We start from the raw sequence: 23,419 nt of genomic DNA, 5'->3' as shown, positions 1-23,419 counted from the left end.
AAACAGCCTTAAAACTCTTCCATACACACTTGCTTACCCATGTCTTAAGTAGTTTTAAAAAAATAATTAATTTAAAATTAATGCTGTCCAGTGTGGGTACCCAGGAGTTTAGACAGGCAGCATGGCATACATGCTACAAAGTCAAAAAGACTCCAGGTTCAAATCCTACCTTTGATAATGCCATCTGTGTAAATATGAGCAATTTCTTGGTAAACCTTTCAGTGTGCCAAAAACTCTAATTGACAGGTAAGTTGCTGATCAATAAAGGTAATTTTCCTTTCAGGAGCTCCCTATATTAAAATGAATCTATAAATTAGGACCAAAAGTATAAGAATTGAAAAGGATTATTTCCTTTGGCCAGTCCTCCATATTCATAGATTTAAGGCCCTTCATCATTCTGGTTGCCCTCCACCGGAGAGTGTGTCCTCCTTAAACTGTAGCACCCAGAACTAAATACAATACTCCAGATGAGAGCTGATTGACTGATGAAGTCAAAATACATTGAGAGTATCACCTTCCTATTCCTGGAAGTTATACCTCTTAATACAACTAGGGAACACATTAACTCCTTTGGCTGTCACATAACACTGCAGACTCATTATTAAGCTTACAATCCATTATAGTTTCCAGATCATTTTCAAAACAAATGTTCTCTTATCTTGTAATTATGAAATTGATTTTTTTGGTATTCAAGTTTAAGACTTTATATTTACCCCTAATATATGTGGTCTTATTAGAATCAACCTAACATTCTGGTCTGTCAAGAACCTTTTGAATTTGTCATGCAGAATTATACGCAAATGTCTTCTATGTATTATGCACTATGTGCTAAGGGCTGGAAATAAAAAGAGGGGGATAGCAGATCCTTTGATTCAACAGTGTTACTATTGGGTCTGTATTCCAAAGAGATTATAAAGGAAAGATTTACATGAACTGATGTTAAGTGAAACAAGAAAAACCAGGAAAATATTGTACACAATAACAGCAACAATATGTGATGATTAATTATGAAAGACATGGTTTTTCTCAGCAATTCAGTGTTCCAAGGCAATCCTAATAAAATTTGGATGGAAAACGTCATCCATATCCAGAGAGAGAACAATGGAGAACACAATGTAAATCAACACGTGCTATGTTCAATTTTATTTTTCTTGGGATTTTTTTCTTGTGGTTTTCCTCTTTTGTTCTGATTTTTCTCTCCCAACATGATTCAAATAAAAAATATATAAAAGAATATATATGTATAACAACAACAACAATAACAAAGTGTTTTACATGTAACTAGAGAAAATAAAAATAGAAAAATGAAAAAAGAAACAAAGAAATTAAAAGAAAATATTATGCTTTCATCCACATTCAGTCTCTTAGTTCTCTCTCTCTGAATGCAGATGACACTTTCCATCCTAAGTCTATTGGAATTGTGGCATGACCAGTTTTTAAGTATAAAGAGATATTATTCATCCTTTGTACTTGAACAGAATCAAAGACATCCCACTATTAGGGTCAAGATATAGTGTGTTTAACTGTGGTTTGGAAGGCCCTACCACTACCACATCAGGCATACATCATCCTCATGAATTTTTGGTTTGTCTCTAGATTTGCATGTTTCATGTTTCTTTTGTGTTACTGTAAATCTACTTTGCTTGTAGAGCGTAATATTTTCTTTGATGTGGATGTACTATGATGAACAGTTTGTAGCAGTATCTCCCATGTGTCACAATTGATACTAAAGTTATTTGGAAAGATTTTGAATGTCCTTGTACCACTTCTTCTGACCTCCATATGAGGATTTGCCTTGTATAAATAGTGAAAAATAGTCTTTTAGATAAATCTGCATTTGAGAACAATTTTTTTAAATTTACTTTTTTTTTTATTATTAAAGCTTTTTATTTTCAAAACATATGCACAATATTCGACATGTATTGGACTGCCTGCCAGGTGGAGGAGGAAATGGGGGAGGAAGAAGGGGAAAGTTTTCGGCAGGGGATTAGGCAGGGATTAATGTTGGAAAAATTACCCATGCATATACTTTGTGAATGAAAAGCTCTAATTTTAAAAAAGGGAATATTAAAAAAATGCATAGATAATTTTCAACATGCAAAACCTTGTGTTCCAAATTTTTTTCCCTCTCTTCCCTTCACCCCATTCTCTAAACTCAAGTAATTCAATATATGTTAACTATGTGAAATTCTTCTACGTATATTTTCCACATTTATCATGCTGCACAAGAAAAACCAGATCAAAAAGGGAAATAATAAGAAAGAAAGAAAAACACAAGCAAACAACAACAAAAAGAGTGAAAATACTATGTTGTGATTCACACTCAGTTCCCACAGTCCTCTCCCTGGTTATAAATAAATGGCTCTCTTCACCAAAAGACCACTGGAACTGGTCTGAATCATCTCATTGTTAAAAAGAGCCACATCCATCAGAATTGATCATCATATAATCATGCTGTTGCCGCCCAAAAAAAAATTTTTTTTAAGTGCTTACTATGTATTAGGTACTATGTTAAGCTAAGGATATAAATAAGGATAGGATAGTAAATTTCCAGGAAAAATAAAAGTGAAAGTTAGCCTGGCAGACCTTAAGATAGTTCCAGAGGTAAAATTCAAGATTCTGGTAGACAGGAAGAAAAGACTAGGACCCCATTGGAAAAGGCATGTGGAGATTGCCAAGAGACATAATGCATCTCTGTAATCATTCTTTCCTTCAAAGATGGTGATCAAACATTTACTGAATTAACCATTCAAGAATTCTCCCAAGAATCAAAGTCAGGCTCACTGGTAGTTTTCATGCTTTCTTTTCCATTCTTAGAAAACTGAGACCACATTTGTCCTCCAATCTGAGGAAACCTCCAATTTTCCACAATTTTTCAAATATCACTGATAGACCTTTTAGTTCTTAATAAGCTTTTTGAACCAGATAATCAGAATTAAGGGCACTAAGTTGTGCTTATATAACCTCTTAAACATCAACTACCTTTTAGTCATTTTTACCTTAAAGGTCAATTTCCTTAGCAGAAAAAGCAGAAGTAAAATAGGAACTGAGCATCTCAGGTTTCTTTCTATTTTCAGTTACCATTGGTTCAACACACCTCAAAGCAAAAGTCCTATCCCTTGTCTGGTTCTCCATTTTCTTTCAAAATAGCTTTTAAAATTATCCTTTTTTTTTTTTTGGTTACCCTTAGCTTCCATCAACAGTTCTTCATTTTGAACACTAGCACTCACTCTAGACACTATCATACATAAGCCTGTACTTGTTTCCATTTCCTTGACATTTCTAAAATCTAAGTTAGTTACAGTATTAGTAATGGTCATAATAGCTGGCATTTATATAGCTCTTTAAGGTTTGCCAAGCACTTACACATATTAACTCAACTCATTTGATTTTCAGAACATCCTGTGAGGCCAGTACTATTATTATTCTCATTTTACAGATAAGGAAACTGAGGCAGAAAGGGATTAAGTAAGATGAAACAATTAGTGTTTGAAGTAATATCTAAACTCAGGCTTTCCTAACTCCAAGTTGAGCACTCCATATAATACTGACACAATCATAACCCCCCCCCCCCTAATCTATTTGCCTTAATTTCCTTCTTTCTGTCACACAAGTTCATCACTTAGGAGACATGTTTGACTCATTACTTTCATTCATCTCCTTTAATCCCAATAATTCAACAAGTCACCAAGTCTTGTTGATTCTGCCTCCACAGTATCGCTCAAATACATCCCCTTTTCTCCATTTACACAATCACCATCCTGAGACAGGCCCAAATCCAATCTCATCTGTATTCTAGGAATGGCCCTAGACTGGTATCCTCTCCACCTTCATTCCAATTCATCTCTACACAGTGGCCAAAGAGATTTTTCCTTGTATGTATTCTCCAGACAAATCCCATTTTTCCTATTAGGATTGCTTCCCCTTGTGTATTCAGAATTTTATTCTTAAAGATTTTCCATCCCTCCTAGGCAACCTTCACTTAAAACATTTCAATCTTTGAGGAGCCTATCTATTTTTCCTCTGAACCTTTTGAAATGCAACTCTCTTTTCCTAAAGTTTAGGGTGCTTATCAGATTAAAGACTAAGAAAATCTTTGCTTCCCTCACCCAGGATCCTTGTCATTTTCACACTAGCAACCAGTACTTGTCTGTTAGAAAGAGTCAGAACCAGAATAAAATTTTCCCTTATTGGTTCCTCCACTTTTGGTAAGATGAAAGTATAATTAATTAAAATCAAATAGCTATTAGTTGCTCTGCTTATGGCAGAAAGTGAGCTCAAGTAGATGTGTGCATTAACTGAAGTTCCCCATGATTACGATTATCATGCCTCTCTATTTCAGGCTTTTTATGTGCTCTTAAAACTCTCCCATCTATTTCCTCTATCCAAGTGATATGGAGTATACTGAAATTTAAAAATTGCTTCTGTTTTTTCTTATTTCAAATACTCTCTGTCATGCTTCCTCCAAATTCCTCATATATCATATCTTCTTAATCCACAATTTTTACTATCTTCCCCATCTTTTAAACTATTTCTTTTCAATAAAGTAAAGCTCTCTAGAGCTATGGTTCTGTCACAGGTCTTAGGCAGCTAAGTGCCACGATATGTTGGACTTGAAGTCAAGAAAATCTAAATTCAAATCCAGCCTCATGCAATTATTGTGTGACTCTATGCAAGTCACTTCACCTCTCTATTTCAGTTTCTTCATTTATAAAATGAGAATAAAAGAAATTACTTCCTAGAGATTTTATGATAATAAAATAGCATTTGTAAAATGCTTCAAAAACCTTCAAAGTACCATATCAATGGTATCACCATCATCTGTCAGAAATATAACCAAGAAGGCTGGTTGGACTGTATCAACCCTGGTGTTCTACAGAATTCACTATTCTTTTGGGGTTCAGTAAGTTCGGCTTTTTCCAGTCTGTCAGCATTTGTTCTTTTTTTTAATTAGAGCACTCTTAAGATATTAATGCAGAGGGAGACCTGCCAAGCCATTATAGAAGTGGTCCAGATCTAAGAGCTATTTGTCGTAATTGTGTTTCCATGTTGACTTTGAGACTGATTTATCAAGTTACTTTTTTTTTTTAACTGTAGACTTGAGAGACCATTTTATGCTTTTTAAAAATATATATATGCAAATACATACACACATATTTGTACATTGGTATTAGCAAGAAGATTTAATATCTAATTTGGTTTTTGTTCTGGATAAATCACTTTAATTCTCTGAGTCTTTGTTTCATCATTTGTAAAGGAGGCATAATAATATCTGTACTATCTATCTCATAGCATTGTCTAGTCAAGAATGTCAGATCAAGTCAAAGGGCATTAATATAGTACTTTTACACTTTTGACATTGTATCGAGTTGTTGCCTGTCCTTCATTCTTGAAAAGGATCAGGAAGGTGATTCTATGACATACAAGTGAATTGGAGTTAAGTGAGGGAGGACTGGATAAAAATCCTCTGTCTCAGTTTCCCCTCCAGAGCCATCTGAGTCCAGTGGCCAGATACAGATCACAATGATAGAGATGGTCCTGGATACATTGAGAGACCTTGACCTTTTTAAACTAAGGTTTCCAAAGGTCTTTGAGTAGGGCAACACCCAATTAGGGATTAAATTTAAGAAATGAGGCAGAGATTGGCCTCTTTTACCTAGTCAAAAAAAAAAAAAAGAAAAAATCAATCTAGGAGGGGAAGACTCTAGGGATTCTGTCCAAAACATCCATTTGTATCCAAATAATGACTAAGAGAGGCCTGGCCTGACTGGGACCTATTGTTGGTTAATTAGTAAGAGCCAAAGTGATTTGGGTTTATGGTCTGGTCTTAACCTGTGAACCCCAACATACCCCAACATTGGGAGGTTTCAGCAACCAACATTTACATTCCTTTGGTAAGAGTACCGAAGAACAGAGGCAAGGGAAAAAAGAAGAAGAGAGGAGAGAGAGGAAAGGGAGAAGAGGGAGTGGAGGGGGGAAATTAAGGAAAAAAAAAGTAGTGTTGCTCAACTGACCAGTTCCAGTTGAGTACCCAAGTAAAAACATCTCCTTTTACTTCTCACAGAAATTGTTGCTTATCTTTCATTCTTGAAGAGGACCATGCCATTAGAGAGGTGCTGCCATGACATGCAAGTGAATTGGATTGAAGTGAGGGAGGGCTGGGCAAAGTCAACAGCCTTACTTTTTCCTCTTGAGCCAACTGAAGCCAAAAAGTAAGTTGGGAGTGAAATCTAAGTATTTTGATAATTTATTCTCCCTGGAACATGGCTCCTTTGTAACTTGTTAAGACAGCTAATTATCATTGTTCTTTCAATCACCAAGATCAGCAACCTAAGGTGTTCTGGTTTTGCCAGCTAAAGTTTCTGTGATACAATGATACCTGTGTTTTATGGTCTAATGAAATGGAAAGAGCCCAGGCCAGAGAGTCTGGAGTTCTATCTCAGCCACTGGCAAACCTAAAGAAACTCATTTCTTCTCTGGCCCTCTTTTTCTTCTCTGTCAAATGAAATAGAATGGATCAGTTGGTCTCTGAGTTCTTGAGCATAAATATGCAGCTAAAATAGACCTTAAAGGCCACTGAGTCAAAAATGAGAAAAAAGCCCCATTTTTCAGAAGAAGAATTTTTATATATCCAAAAGAAATGAAGTGAGGTGTGCAAAGTCCCATGCTGGCAAAGTGAGTGACAGAGCTGGAGTTTGACTCCAGGTCTCCTACTTTTAAGTCAGTAATCTCTCTGTTGTGCTCTCCTCTTGACCTTCATTAGATTAGAAGATCATTTGAAGGACCACATAACAACTCTTCAACTATGTGATAATATTCATTATGCCCTACCTAAGTCCTCTCTTCTTCAACCTAAATATCCTTAGGTCCTTGAGAAATAACTTAGAGCAGAAAAGAATGCCCTGGATTTAGATTAGGAAGACCTGAGTTGAAATAGGAGCCTGCTACTTACTGCAAGTCACAATCTCTGTAGGTCCCAGTTTGCTTATCTATAAAGTGAGGGAATTGAGTCAGATAACTACCAAGTTTTCTTTCTAGTTCTACTTCAGCTTCAATGCTGCCATTTATTTGCTTTTTGACTTTTGAGTAAGCAATTCTCTTTCTAGCCTCAGTTTCCTTTTCTGTCATTGGAGAGATTAGATTAGGCTAGATGGCCTCTAAGGTTGCCTCTAACTTTGACATGCTATGACTCCATGAGTAATGAATGCTCTTTTACTCATTAACACTGGTTTGGAAAGTCCTGATGTATCACCCCCCACAGCTCCCTAAAAAATCTCCCCTCATGAAAAGATTTTCACAAATCAGCTGTTAATCAATGTGGATACAATGAATTCCATTGAATGAGTTCTTCCTATATATGACACTGTGCCAGATACTCTTAAGAGAAGACAAGAGGTACTAGAGGCCCCAACTTCTAGGTGCTGACAATACAATCAATCAGCCAACAAGTATTTATTAAGAGTCTAGTACATACCAGGAATTGTGCCATGCATAAAGAAAAGCAAAAGACAGCCTTTACTTTCAAGGAACTCAGTCTAATGGAGGATACAACATAAAAATGACAGGGGGGAAAAGAGGGAAGGAGGAAGAAAATTATCAGTCAAGAACAAAGCTCTCATATTATAAGTAATGAAACTAATGTCTAAAAAACAGAAGGAACCTTCCTAACTACACAGCTACAGAGCCAGGTCTAGAATTTAGCTCCTACCCTCTTACAGTCTATTTCCTCTACAAGGGTATCATAGAATATAATACTTCTCTTACATTCAACTACTTTGCACTTATTTTCCTTACATTTACTTTGTAAAATTCTGTTTCTACAATTAGAATGTAAGCTCCTGGACAGTAGAGTTGTATTTTCTTTGATCTACTGCCTGCACCTAATACAATGCTCAGAACATTATAAATACTAAATAAATGCTTGTTGATGGTTGATACTTCCTATTACCTACCATCATTTACTAAGTTATTTATAGATTCTCTCATAGTTTTCAACGATTCTTCTTATGCCAAATAATATTCCACTTGAATATTGAAGGCCAGCTGTCTTCCTTATACAATGATACCATAACAGGTTTTGCACTGAAAAGGCAACAGAAGCAACATGAATAATAAAAAATGAATTCAAACTACTAGTGGATGAAAAGCAGTTACTGATTTCCCCCTGCATTTTAATCTATGAAAAGAAAACTGCAATTGGCAAAACAGGGAACCACAAGATGCTTCTTCTTTGCTAAATTAAAGGCGTGCTAATTTAAAATGTTAATTAGGTAAACCATCTATTTAGAATAGAAAAGGGCAACAGCTGACATTTTTGTACCATAAAATCTAAAACTTGTGAATCAGTGAAGTATTCCATCATTGTCATGAAGAGATCAAGAGAACCATTTAGAAGGGAAAAGATGCCAATAATGACATTTTCTACTCTAACAACTGCAAAGCAATATACCTGTAAAATCCCATCTTCGTAACTTATAATCATTTCCCATTATCACTCTGCAAAACCACAATGTTCAGACTGGCCATTCTCTACAGGACCATTTCTATGGAACTTAGTTCAGTCAAAATACAAGAACCCTTAGTGCTTAACCTGCTTCCATACCCTATGAAATCTTTCTAAAACTGCTGATCTTAAACTTTAATTATTGAAATTTGTCCCATTTACAACATTATTCTCATGGAACAAAATATTAGTAAAAATTGTCCTATCTTTATCAACATAATTAACTGTATGGTACAATGATAAGGAGAGTGGACTGAACAGTAGCTCTGGATTCAAGTTCTGACTGTGCCGATCTTACAACTTCACCATGCTTTAGTTTCCTCAGCTATTAAAAGGGGAATGGGCACATTACTAGATTGATTCTAAAGTACCTTTCAATTTAAACATGATATGATTCTGTGGCACTTCATTAAAGACCTCTGGCATTGTTCTCTCACGTGGCTATATCCACAGTACATTCAACATTCCATTATACTTCTAAATATGGACACAATTAATTCTGTTGCTGTTTTGATCTGTTGAATAAAAAATACCATGTAACAGATATTCACAAATTCTCTATTCTTCTGGTACACCTGCATGCAACTATCAAAATCTTACATCCTATTAAGTATTCTTAATGAAATATAGCCATTTTAACAATTTATGTAATGCTGACTTACACATGAAAAAACAGAGAGCTGAACTAGTAACACAGTGATAATGGAAGATAATGGACAAGACAAGCGGTATGCTGGTACTTTCAAGATACTACTGGTTCTTTTAAGAAAACTAAAGGAAAACAATAGTCTATTTGGTAGATATTCTATGGAGAATTTATGAATAAGAACTGATAAAGATGTGATAAGATAGAGGCTGAAATCTGCATAGGAAGAGGGAGGATATAAATGCATTCAAAGTATGAAAATAGTGAAATCAGGCAACTTATTTAAAAAGCAAAAATTTCCTAGCAACAAATTAATGAAGAATTTTTAAGTGATAGGGCATTGTTCAGCTCAAGGCAGAAAGTCTAGTTCTTATAAGATACTAGATGAGTACACATCAGAGTTAGCAATATGTTTCAAATACTACTTTCCTTTTGATAATTATGTGTTGCTCAGACTGATACTTAAATTAGTATTCATTCCCTAAGCATATACACTTAGGAGAGGTGGCTGGGAAGTTCTGAGCAATAGTAGAAGGCCCTAGGGAATCAAATTTCCCCAAAGAGGGAGAAGAGATTAAGGCACAATAATTTACAAATACCTAGAAAAGAAACATAGGAAGATTAATCAAAAAGTATTTATTGCCTATTAAGTATTAAATATTGTCTTAGGCACAAGGAAAATAAAGTAAAAAAATGAAACTTTAATCAAAAAGTATTTATTGTCTATTAAGTATTAAATATTGTTCTAGGAACAAGGAAAATAAAGTCAAAAAAATGAAATACACTTTACCCTCAAGAAGCTCACAGTCTCTGAGAAAGGTAACATTATATATAAAAATAAATACAAGATAGCTTTGGGAGAGAAGACAATAGAAACCAGGGGTCAGAAAAATCTTTGCAGAAGATGGAGCTGAAGTAAAAGATTCTACAAAGTAGAAGGCAGGAGGGTAGGTAGATGGCTCAGTCAATAGTGCACCAGCCCTGGAGTCAGGAACTGAATTCAAATTCAGCCTCAGACATTTAGCAGCTTTGTGATACTGGGCCCTAAAGCCACACTTAAGCCCAAATGCCTCCAAAAAAGGGGGAAGAGGGAGTGCCTGCCAGGGGGCACACAATAATTAGTTCTGCTTTGTGCATGTGTGTGGGATTCAGGACTATAGCTCAGGAGAAAGATTAGAGCTGGGAACACAATCTAGGAGTCTTTTACAAAATGCTTTTGACCAGCAAGATAAGGATCCAAACAGGTAAACAAGAGACTGCGTTCAGGTTCCAAGTATTAACCTTTAGAAAGTAACAGCAGATTTCTTCAACTAGAAAGTGTCCAAACTAAAAAATATTCCCATTATTACACAATGATAAACAACATTAAGGATGGAAGACCTTAGAACACAGAACATCAGAGTAGAAATGTCCTTAAAGACCACCCAGGTCCAGGGATCTTATTCCTTTTTGAGTCATGAACCTCTATGAAAGACTAATCAAACCTATAAACCACTTCTGAGAATGTTTTTAGAAACATAAATTAAAATATATTGGATTACAAAGAAAACCAATTATTTTTAATTATCAAAATATTTTAAAAGTTCATAGACTTCAAATTAAGAACTCTTGATTTAGTCCAACCTCTTTTATTTTTAAAAGCATATTTTTGAATGATGGCTTTATAATTCGAATATTATATGATTCTATGGCACTTGTAGTGACTTCTTACATAGGAAAAATGCCATTTGACATATCATTAAAGATCTATTGGTATTGTTCCCTTATATGACTATATCCACAGTACAGCCAACATTCCATAATGCTTCTAAATATGAATAGTTAATTCTGTTGCTGTTTCGATCTGTTGAATTAAAAAGTACCAAGCAACACATGTTCACAAATTCTCTGTCCTTCTGGTTTATTTGCATATAGTAACTATCTAAATGCTTATATATACTATTAAGTATCCTTAATGAAAATGGCTATTTTAGAAAACAATCACACCAAAACGTATTTTACAAGTCTGACAATCTCCCACAATCTCTAATCTCTATAATGAAGTGGAGGGAGATGTCAGCTCTTTCACAGCTCTGCTTTGGGTCCAAATTTGGTCATCATAACTTTACAGTATTTATTTTTATCACTTCTTTCTTTATATTTATATTTTTTGGTCATCGTCTAACTTATTTTCCTGTTTCTACTTCTTCACTTCACATCAATTCATGTAAATCTTCCCCATGCTTCTCTCTGTACTCATTATTATCAAAGTTGTTTACAGCCCAGGATTATTCCATTATTTCATGTTACATGATTTAGTCATTCCCCAAATGACTGATAACTACTGTTTCCAGCTCTTTGCTACTATAAAAAGTGCATTAAATATTTTGGTGGATATGGGGGATTCCTTTTTGTCGCTGACCTTTTGGCAACCTCATTTTAAAGAGGTAGGAAGAGAGCCTATAGAGGTGGCAAAGCTATGAAATTAAAGCCCATGACTCCTTAACCATAGGTCAGTGTTTTTTCTCCAGAAACACCTCTCCTTAGCCTAAATAAGAGTCAACTTTAGAAAACACCAGAAGCTGCCTCATGAAGACTTTCTGGAGAAGTGATCAGACAGAAACAAATACAAAAAGCAATATTATCTGCTAACCTCATTTACGAATATAAGAATGAAGTATGGGAAATTTTGGCTGCAAAAAACTCTAAATAATCTTCAAGGATCAGAAACTTTTTGCCCATAAAAGTTACTCACTAAGTATGTGCGACTGGCTTTCAGCAATTCCTGTAAATTTCAATGTTCTAAATTCCTTTTAATTCTTTTGTTTTTGTAAAATAAGCTGGAGAAGGAAATGGAAAACTACTTGAGTATCTTTGCCAAGAAGACCCTAAATGGGGTCACATAGAGGAGCACGTGATTGAAACAACTGAACAACAGTTTGTATGTATGTGTATATACATATGTGTGTTTTTATTTATTATGTATATAGATGTTTGCATCCATATGTGCATACTGATGGTAGGGACATGGGAGATGCTAGCATAGGACCATTTAGCATGGCATGCATTAATCAGAGGTTCTGTGCTCTATAAGCAAAGCAGAACTGAAGCAGAAGAAACATGAGATGCACAAAGTTAGAGAATCCATCCCAAACGATCAAGGAGACTGTTTGTGCCTAATCCGTAGCAGAGCATTCTGAGCTCTTAATAGTCTGATCAACCACAGTCAGACATATTGTAACTTGATTCCAACATAGTAGTGTCATTTTGGTCTTCAATAACAAAGGACAACAATCAACCAACTAACCAACCAATGAATACTTTTCATGCCCTTGGATAATACTGTTTCCATGAGGGTAGGGACTGTTTCCATTGTTTTTGTTTTTTATATATTCTTGAACATAAAAGGTCCTTTATAAATGCTTGTTGAAATAAATTGAACATTCAAAGCCATAAAAAAATGAATACCAAGTCATTAGATATGGCAACTTATCTCTAATTTCATATTTTTAAGATACTAATATTTGCCATAAACTTCAAAATCTTGTTTACCTAATTCTTAGAAAACATTAGTGAATCTTGAGTTTAGTGAAGTCTCTAATTTTTGCCCTGAAAATAGTAAAACTATCCTCCTTCCAGTCTATGGAAAAAACAATTTTAGTCTCTTATACTTTCCCAAGAGCCCCCCTTTCTCTATTTCTCTGTCTTGAAGGTAGGGGCAGTTGAAGCACAGAATACCTCAGGAAGGCACAATGTGATGGCATCTGTGCAGAAAGTTAAATAAGGCTTTCAGTCTTTAAAAATTACAGTTATCAACACCAAAGAGGCCTCAGAGGAAATTTATTCCAAACCCCTTACTTTATAAAACAGGAAGCTAAAGCTTCTAAACCCAAGATCACAAAGTTAGTGAAAAACCCAAGTCTATAATAGAGATCTTCTTACTTCCAATTGGTGGCCTTTCTAGTCTCTATATACTATGCTTATCTTCTTAAACATAGTATGGAGTTAAGTTACAGAATCTTCTAACCTAATTATGGCTTACCTCCAGCCCCAGGCTGAATGTGAGCTTCTTTAGGAATCTCCTAGAATTAAAATGAATTTTAGTTGCCTAATTTAACTCTTAAAAGAATAAGGTAACTCTGGTTTCTGGTCTGGATGAAGTAAGAATTATGGAGCTCAAAAAAAATTTGTCCTCCCACTCAAATCTATAAATATTTATTGAAGCTTTGTTAATCACCTTATGAAATAGCACGAAGAAGCAACATGGCAGGGTGGAGAGAGCATCCAATTTTCAAGTAATAGACTTTTGGTTCAGTATCTGTCACTCACTTGGCTTGCAATCCTTTTAAGCAAATCACTTAACTCTTTTCCCATTTCTTCATATAATTAAAAAATATAGAATTATTTCCCTCAGCTTCTTCATCTGTAAAAATAATACCTGACTTTTGAATTTGAAAACCTTAAAGCTTTAAGTTAAAAGTAATTTTGGAAATAAGCCAGAGAATATTCAGGAGGAAGCCAAAATAGTGAACGTTCTTGAATCCAGATTATAAGAGGATGGATTGAAGAACTAGACATATTTATTTAGTTTGGAGAAGAAAAAGGCCCAATGAGAACTGATAACTGTTTTCAAGTATTTGGAGGGCTATCAAGTGGACAGAACAGAGATTAAATTTATTTTGTTTGAATTCTGAAGACATGAGCAATGAATGGAAATTACAAAAGAGCAAACATGGGTTTGATGACAAAACAATCTTTCTAATAATTAAAGCTTATTCTCTAGAATGGGCTATCAACCTCTACAAGTACAGGCTTTTCCTTGAGTGGAGATTTTCAGAGGACTTCTTAACCTTGGGTATGTGAATATTTTTAAAATATTTTAGTAACTATACTTTAGTATCATAAGTTTCCTTTGTAACACTATGTATCTTGTTTTACGTATCTAAAAACACTATCCAGAGAAAAGTTTCACCACTGTTCAGCAAACACAAAAAGGTAAAGAATCCTAGAGTTTGATTATTAAAGGAGTCTAAGTCATCATCACTGACCTCAAAGAACTTATACTCTACTCTTTGGGGATGCTTGTCCACCACAGAGTATTTGCCATGATGGTATTGCATGTCTTGTGTCAGATTTTGGGACTCTACTATTTGTAAATAGCATTCTATCCCTAATTTTTTTAAGGTTCCTGTAGGGAAGATTGCGCATAATAAATGGCTACAAAGGGACATTTGAAAAAATATTATTTCCTTTGTCGATTTAAATGTCAATTGATTTTGGCACAGTTCCAGTCCATGGTTACAGCTAGATGGATTCCATTAAAAATAAAATTAGATTTAAGAGGAAAAAGAAAGCAAAACAAAAATTCAAACAAGGAACAAAAAAACAAAGGTGCTGTGAATCAAAAAGTCTTTCCTTTCCTCAATATTAAAAAAAAAAAAATTCTGAAATTTGAATTTAAATAAAGTTGGGAATTTTAGCATTCATTCTTTATTAAAAGGGCCAGAGCTCTTTATAGCTTACAAATTACTTTTCCCCCACAAACCTGTAGAGTGATACAAATACCTCCAGAAAGATATCAGCCTGCCTGATCTCACATGGCTACAAAAGATGTGAATTCAAGTCTTCTGAGACCAAGATTTCCATTTCCTAACACTATCACACATCTAATAAATAACCAAAAAGAGGTCATATGGGATAGTGGAAAGAAAGACCTGGAGCTAGAATCAGAGTTCATGATTCAAATTTCAAAATCTGATACAATAATGAGCAGGGGCAAGTCTATTCTTCTTAAATCTCCAGGTTCTTCATCTATATAATGAGGCTAAACCAGATGACCTCCAGGATTCCATTCAACTCTAAATCCCTGATTCTTTGAACAATTCAATAGGAATTATCTTGCAACTAAATATATTTAGGATTCTCCTAAAACAAAACAACTAAAGAAGGTACAATCAAAACCACTATCTCCTCTAGATTGCATTATCTCAAATGTAACCTAAGAAAACTCAGTGCAATAAAGACAAGTGTATTGAATAGATAAATTTATTTTCTATATTCAATTTATATCTCATGAATTCTGTTGTGCTTGGAACACTTAAGTATTCAAACTGGCCAATGGGAGAATTTTACCCTGGGCATTTTTATCTTTTATTATCTAGGCCTAAACCAGGAGTTAAAATACCTTCTCAGGGCTATCCTAATAATGACTACTCACAAGCATTGCAAGAATTATGTCAATAAACAGAAAAAGAGCAGTGACTGAAAGGACCACCTGGATATGATCATAGCTTCCCAAAAAATTCTAAGCACTTAGATTTTAAAAAGCCTGTTCAATTCACTTAAATAGAAATTTATTATTTGTATACTATGTGCAAAGTTCTTATTCTCAATGCTGAAAATACAAAGACAAAAAAGGAAAAAAAGGTCCCTTTCCTTAAATGCTTACATTCACCTAGGGGATGCAACATGTAACCCAATAAGTAAATTCAAGACCATTTAAGAAGGGATAAGGAACAATTAGGATCAAGAAAGATTTTACCTACACATCAGCACTTGAGTGCAACCTTGAAGGAAGTTAAATTATGCTTATTCAGATGTCACTGGCTCATGAGATAGTAGTGAAACCCAATTAAGACAAACCTGTCTATGGTCTTCAGAGACAGGACCGAATTCCAAGGCAACTGCACTAGAATTCCAGTTATGAACTGCCCAGAAGCTTTGGCTTAGATATCAACAATACACAAACAGTATCCTTGTTGTATTGTGTGATTTTTCAATGACATAATAAACTGGTACTAGCAGTATGGGTTTCTGAAATTAAACTAATATGGGATGTAATGTCACATTAAATTGGGTGGGACTATAATATAGGTTTCTAGCCTCTCAGTACAATGGAAAACTACCATCAATTTATGGATTCTAATGATGAAGCCTTTCTCCTATTAATTCTAGGGGAACGAGATGTTTCTCTTGAGGAAGGACTAGACTTGAAATGATTTGAGAATTTAGAGCATCTGGGGATTATTGAATGGAATAGCCAATGTATACAACTATAAATAAATTGCATAGAAAACAGGAGCAACACAGTATGGATTTAAAGACACAAAAGTTAACCAAGGAACATGAGAGGTGTGTCAAAAGCAGATTGAGGCAAGAAAAAACTGGCTTACCATCAAGAAGAGCACATATGCTACACACAAAAAATAATTTATAGTCATGTCAGATTCTATGACTGAGATCCATTAACTGTGGAATGAGAAATTTGAGAGCATTTTTAAGAAACTAGGTAAATTAGGGCATATTATGTTTTGGAGCCTTCTAATCTAAGTGATCCTCTTCTATAGGCCACCTACCTGCCACAAGAAAAAGGATGCCAGCCAATAAGAAATGCAGGAGAGAAATTATACCCAACACAAGTCCAGGGCCTAGCATCTATTCAAATTACACCAACCTAACATCTATCTACACTGAGAACTGAAGCCATTTGCATTCATTATTGTGTACCAGGGCAAAGGAAATAAATAGATATTAAAGTAATTTTAAACACTTGTTCAGAAAGTTGATTCAGGGGGTTCTAATAGACATCAGGGCCTCCTGGTTAGTTTGGGAAAGGATTATCTGAATGGTGAGAGACTACTGAAAGATCAATGGGGAAAAAGGTAAAGATAGGGGGGAAGAATGTGTTTACATCTCTGCTTTGAATATATAAAAATAGATATGTTGAATAACTAACACAAAAATCAACATTGGTTCTCCAAATGTGACTGGATGAAGTAAAAGACTGAAAGATCTTTTGTTCCCCTCTAATATTATAAACCAAAATCAACATTACCTTCTTGGGAGAATAAACAATAATAGTAGTTATTCATAAATGGGCAACCATGATTTCCCAATGTCTAGTTTTGAGAAATGACATAATGAGAGGCAGTTTGTAAACTAATCATTCATAAGCCATGGTCAATGGCAAAGCCAGATAATTTGAAGCGCAATATATGAAGGAGTAGAAAAGATTTGGCAAAGGACTCTTTGGGAATATTTTGCTAAATGGCACTGATATTAAAACATTGATGTATCCAAAATTAAGGTCCAACAGCAACACCCTGACATGTAAAAGAAAACTTATAACAAATACTATCTTCTTAAGCGTCCTAAGTTATGCATAATTAGTCTATGAGCAGGACAGATGTATATATGGGAAGAAGAGAGAACATTCTTGATTTAGAGATCATGGGATACCATTAACTAAGTCCAATCTTGCTATTTATGACTGTTCACTGCCTCAGCAAACATGATCAGCCTTGAACCCAAGGCACAGCACAACTCCTCATGAGCAAATTGTCACTCCACAGCCAATGGATTATATGAGGCATCTTCCTAAGACAGAGGTAGCAGGAAACTCTTGGATTTCACTCCCTCGAATTCCTAGTATTAACACTAGTAATTCCATTTTACTACTAAAAGAAGACCAGGAAAGACTCTGGGACAATATTTTTGTTTTACTTTTTATTTTCAAAATATATGCACAAATAGTTTTCAACATTCATTCTTGCAAAACCCCGTGTTCCAAATTTGTCCTCCTTCCCTTCCCTCTACTTCCTCCCCTACATAAGCCAATATGTCAGACATGCAACTCTTCCTCACACACTTCCACATGCTGCAGAAGAAAAATCAGATTAAAAAGAAAAAAAAAAAAGTACAATCAAACAACAACAAAAAAAATAAAAATACTATGTTGTGATCCATATTCAGTCCCTATAGTTCTCTTTCTGGATGCAAATAGCTCTCTCCATCACAAGTCTATTAGAATGGGACTGAATCACCTCCTTGTTGAAAAGAGCCACTTCCATCAGAACCGAACATCACACAATCTTGTTGTTGCCATGTACAATGATCTCCTGGTTCTATTCACTTAGCATCAGTTCATGTAAGTTTCTCTAGGACTCTCTAAAATCATCCTGCTGGTCATTTCTTACAGAACATTAATGTTCCATAATATTCATATACCATAACTTATTCAGCCATTCTCCGACTGATGGGCATCCATCCACTCAGTTTCCAGTTTCTTGCCACTATCAAAAGGGCTGCCACAAACATTTTTGCACTTGTGGGCCCCTTTCCCGATGCAGACCCAGTGTAAAGACACTGCTGGATCAAAGGGTATGCATAGTTTGATAGTCCCTTGGGCACAGTTTTATATTGCTTTCCAGAATGGTTAGATCAGTTCAAAACTCTACCAACAATGTATTAGTATCCTGGGACAAAAATTAAAATGAATTTTCTAAATGTAATCTCAAGCACATAGAATTATAAAATACTGGAGTAGACTAATTAAATCTTCAATGAACATCCTTTAGAATGCCAAGATCTATAAGGGTAAAATCTATAAGATTTATAATATCTATATCCACAATAACTTAATGTCATTAAAATTTTTATATTGGAGGTATTACACCTAGGAAATAATTATTATTGCCTTTATCATATACAATCAGTTATTTTTATTTAGGTCATTCACAACTGTGTATGCTTTTAGATATATGTGGTTACCAATCTGGTCCAATTAAAATAGTACTTGATCTGATATCAGCAGACATGGGCTCAAACACTAGCTCTTTGACTCATAATCTGAACAATTTGGAACAAGTAGCTTAACTTCTCAAAGTTTCAATTTCCTCATCTACAAAATGAGAGGTTAGATGATATCTAAGGTCATTTTCAGTTCTAAACTTATGATCCCATTAAGTGAGAGATGGAATTATTACTGTAAACTGTTTTGTACATACAATGCTTATCACACATACTCTGTTATTCCTGTGTTTGTAAAGTTCAAATATTAAGTTTAGTCAATGGAGAATTCCAGCTCTGCATTTTCTCTCCCTGAATAGAAAGATAAATTAGTACTAGTTAATTGGCTGGAGTGGCCCTAATGATCTTCCACAAAACATAGTGACATGAAATGATCAACTGGATGTGGAAGTAACTGTCAGGAAGACTATAAGAATTTATCTGTACATTGGCCAGAAGAAACTACTTAGATGAGTATTGCTAATTTATGTTGCCTAGCCTTGAAACCAAATCAGTCTAATACAACTGACTATATCTCATGGCTGGGCAAATTAGAACCTCAGATCTGCAGCAATCCTAGTGGAAGGCCACTGATTTGTAGACTCAAACACCAACACAGTCATTTTACACCATCACATCAGCATTATTTTTGTTGTACTGCTACAACTTTCCAATACATCATTGGCAATGTCTTTACTATACTAAAACCAAACCTACTAGTCAAATCAAAATGGCAGTATAACTAGAACAGTTGGGCTACAGGTGTTTAATGGAGGAATTATACTTTGAACTAAGTTCTAGATTTATTAGATTATTTTCTTAAATACCAATCCATTTTCATTATTCTTCCTCCATGGTTACCTACTAAATTAATCTTTTATAATATTTCCAACTGATTAATAGGGGAGAGGGAGAAGGGAAAGTGATATTACTTTTGTTAATATTTTATAAAATGTATAATAATCATTGTTATATACAATTAGACCAGATGATCTTTAAGATTCTTCTCTACTCTGACAATCTTTGAGTATCCATGAGAATTTGGTGAGTTTTTAAATGATTCAGAGGGGGGGGAAAAATCACTCAAGTTTTCAGAGATAACCTGACTTTCCAACTTTCTTCAGTACTTCTGAGAATCAGCAACTTTTTAGTTTAAGTGCTCTCTCTACCAATGAAATTCTCAAATTGTTAGCAGACTATTAAATGATTGTAACTGTAAAACTACTTTCCAACATGTTTTAATAAAGATTACTTTTCTTATTTTATCATTGAAAGACTGTCTTTTTTATGAATTCAAGAAAGTAAGACTGGAAAGACCATAAATGGGGGAAGTAGAATAGAAAATAAAGAAAAATAACCAAATAAGAAGCTCATGATTTTTTCATCCCAACCATTACTTCAACATAGCTTCCCTATTTTTTTCAAGAGTTTCACAATCTTAGAACCTTTCTTGGATCTTCCTTCTCCCTTATCCCTCACATCCAACAGTTACATAATGGCAACTTTGTCTTCATAACATCTCTTACATTGGTCCCTTTCTTCATTTACAATGCCATCATTCTAGTTTTAGGTCCTTGTATTTCTCAAGTACATTATTAGATGACCTTCTAACCAATCTCTGTGCCTCAATCCAACCCTCTATACAGCTGTCAAAATAATCCTCCTAAAGTACAAATCTGACCACATCTCTCTCCTGCTAAATGTGCTGTGCACCATGATGGCTGCTGGAAATACAAGTCCAAAGAATCAAACAATGCCTACTCACAAGGAGTTTACATTCTAACAGGGGAGACAGTACATATAAAAACACATATATAACATAAATATAAATGCATACAAAGTAATTAAATACAAGGTATAGTTTGGGAATCAGGAAAGAATTCATGAAGAAAATGGTTCTGAATTGCAACTTAGGGAGGGATTCTTTGATAGAGATTCCCAATCATGGGGACAGCCAATGTAAAAACACAGAGACAAGAGATGATAAAATGATATATTATTTATGAGAAACAAGGAAAGGCGAGTGTGGGTGGATCCTAGAACATGGAAGGGGGAGTTAACAGACATGGAGAGATATATTGAGGTCAAATTGTGTAGAGCCATAAAAGTCAAATGGGAGTTTATATTTTATCCCAAAAGCAACAAGGAACTTAATGGAGTAGATTTGAGGAAAAGAATCACCTGGTCAAATTTATACTTAAGGAAAATGTCTTTATGAGGAACGTTTAAGATAGATTAAAGAAAGAGAGGATTGAGGCAGGGAGACAATTACAAGTTATTGCAATAATCTGAGGGACAGGAAATTAAAAAAGCTTCAGCAACTCTCCTTGCAGATATAATGAAATACAAAATGTTCTGTTTGTCTTTCAAAACATTTCCCAAAGTGGCTCCAACCCACCTTATTTATTAAGCTTACTGTGCATTTTCTTTATTAACAAATCAAACAAGCATTCATTTCTCATGGACTATCTTCCAGGTATTGGACATTCCGGCCAAACTGTCCTCTTACTGGCACAAATTGTGTCCTTCCTCCTCACGTCATGGCTGGACTGCGCTTTGTCCTCAAGCCCACCTCCAGAAACCAATCTCTGGACTCCTTCAGAAAGAAGCTTGAGTCACTCCCTACACGAAGCCTATGAAGGTCCAAAATTAACTCGAATCTTCATTTTTTATAGACATTTTTTTTTCTCCCACTGCACACACCCACCCCATCAAATGAAATGAAAATAAATGAAAGCTTCTTGAGGTCAGGAAGAGTTTCCTTTTCATTTTTGTGTTCCCAGCACAAAGAATAGTATCAGTCACATAGCAGGAACTTAAGCAGAATATAAATTTTTATACTTTGACAAAACAAACAAACAAACAAACAAAAAACCAAACCTGTATGACTATTCAAAACAAAATTAAATAACTTTTATATTAATTTAGTATCTTCCTAGGTTTTAAATTCCAAAAAGTCCAAAGCCAGCTTTAGTAATTAATGCTGATGTTAAAAGTTCTAATTAATTTGATAAGCAAATAGTATAGGGTGACATAAAAGGCTTAATGCAGTTTTAGGCTTTAATAATGCTCAGAATCTGTTGGGCATGGCCAGAAAATGAACTTATTAGCCTTCTGAGAAACCTAGATTGGCATTAACCAGTTATCATGGGAAGAGATGCCAAGAAGTATTGGCTTCTGGTATATATTAAGGACAATTATACTACTGGAAACTGTGATTAGAATGTGACAGTGATGGGGGAGGAAACACACATACATTTTTAATATACGAAAAAAACAATTGTATATAAATATAAAAAAAATACCAAAACAAATTAAGTATATGAAAAAAACAGAGAAACATGGAAAGAATGTGAACTGATTCAGAGTAAAATATGAAGAATGAAGAAGTCAATATGCCTAGTGAGTACAACAGTATAAATGGAAAATACAATTTTTATATATAAATTATAATGACTAGAAGTAGTACAATGTACTTTCTTCCTATCTTGGCAGAAGTTGGAGTCTATGGAAATAGAATGTTCCATATATAATTTGTACTTGATCCATGTATTGGTTTTGTCGACCTGAGTTTTTTCCCCTTATTTATTATTTATTATAAGGGATCTCCCTGAATAAGAGAGGAGGAAAAGGTATGTGGGGAAAGGAAGATGAGAGAAAAATAAAATATACCAATAAATTTTAAAAATAAAGAGAGAGACTATATCATATGGGATATTATTTCCTATTAATTCAAAATATCTTCTCTTTTTCAACAGAATTACCATATAGAATGTAGATAACTAAAAAGTAAAACATGTGATGGGATGTGCCAATGATCTGGCTATGTGAACAAAAAACCAAGGTTGAACTCTGATTCTGAGATATAATGGGTCAGAAGGTATTACAAATTCAAATACAAATGCAGTAAATTCTTCCTTAATGTTAATCGTATCACTACTATCACTGTGCATTCAAAACAGCTTCACTGTGATTAAACACTGAGCTTTTCAATCAATAAGGCACTTTTTTGCTTCACATTTTAAAAATTATTTTGGTTAATTTCCCCTAGTGTTTCATCTTCCCATTCTTCAGCAGAACATTAGTTTCTATGACGATGGAAGTTTAACTAGATACAAGAAACATTGTCAAGAGAGGAGGCAAGAAGTTACTAGAAGAATTCCAATTAGGAAGAAAACAAAGATCCAGTGTAAGGAACACAAAGTTCAGAAGAATTAAAGGCCTGGACCTGATATTTTTTCTCTAATATCCAAGAAGTCACTTCTCTCTGATCCTGACCTTCTGCAAAATGGGGAAAAGTAATATAAGACTTACCTGATGAGAAAAAACTGGTTGTTGTGAGAATCAATTGTTAATCCTCTTTTAATTGATAATTCTCTACTGTTAAAGAACTTTTAAAACTACAAATTATTACATAAAAGTCAGTATTCATATTATTCATATTAAGACACCCATTTACAAATTGAATAACTATCACAAATTTATTTCATCTGCCTTGAAAGTTGCTCTACCATAAAAAAAAAAAAATTTTTAAGCCCAAAACTCATACCACACATCCATAAACAATCATTAATGTCACTGTTCAAAAACATTTTAAATATGATCATAGGTTAGAATCAATAAACTTCAATTCTAATCTCAGCTAGTTGTGTAAACCCAATCAAGTCCAAAAAAACCCAAACAAAAAACCCACCACCAAAAAAAAAATCTCTCTCTTCAATATC

The 23,419-nt window shown here is 34.5% G+C and overlaps 1 protein-coding gene across 2 annotated transcripts in view; it reads right to left on the bottom strand.

The window, feature by feature from the left end:
* Nucleotides 1-23,419, bottom strand: part of KCTD5 (potassium channel tetramerization domain containing 5) — a 94,359-nt gene that overhangs the window by 37,508 nt on the left and 33,432 nt on the right. The window lies entirely within an intron of this gene.

Source organism: Sminthopsis crassicaudata, chromosome 1 (genome assembly GCF_048593235.1).
Source record: "Sminthopsis crassicaudata isolate SCR6 chromosome 1, ASM4859323v1, whole genome shotgun sequence".
In the NCBI taxonomy this organism is placed as follows: Eukaryota; Metazoa; Chordata; class Mammalia; order Dasyuromorphia; family Dasyuridae; genus Sminthopsis; species Sminthopsis crassicaudata.
Note: the sequence above shows the minus strand (reverse complement) of the source record. Positions and strands in the feature narration are given on the sequence as shown.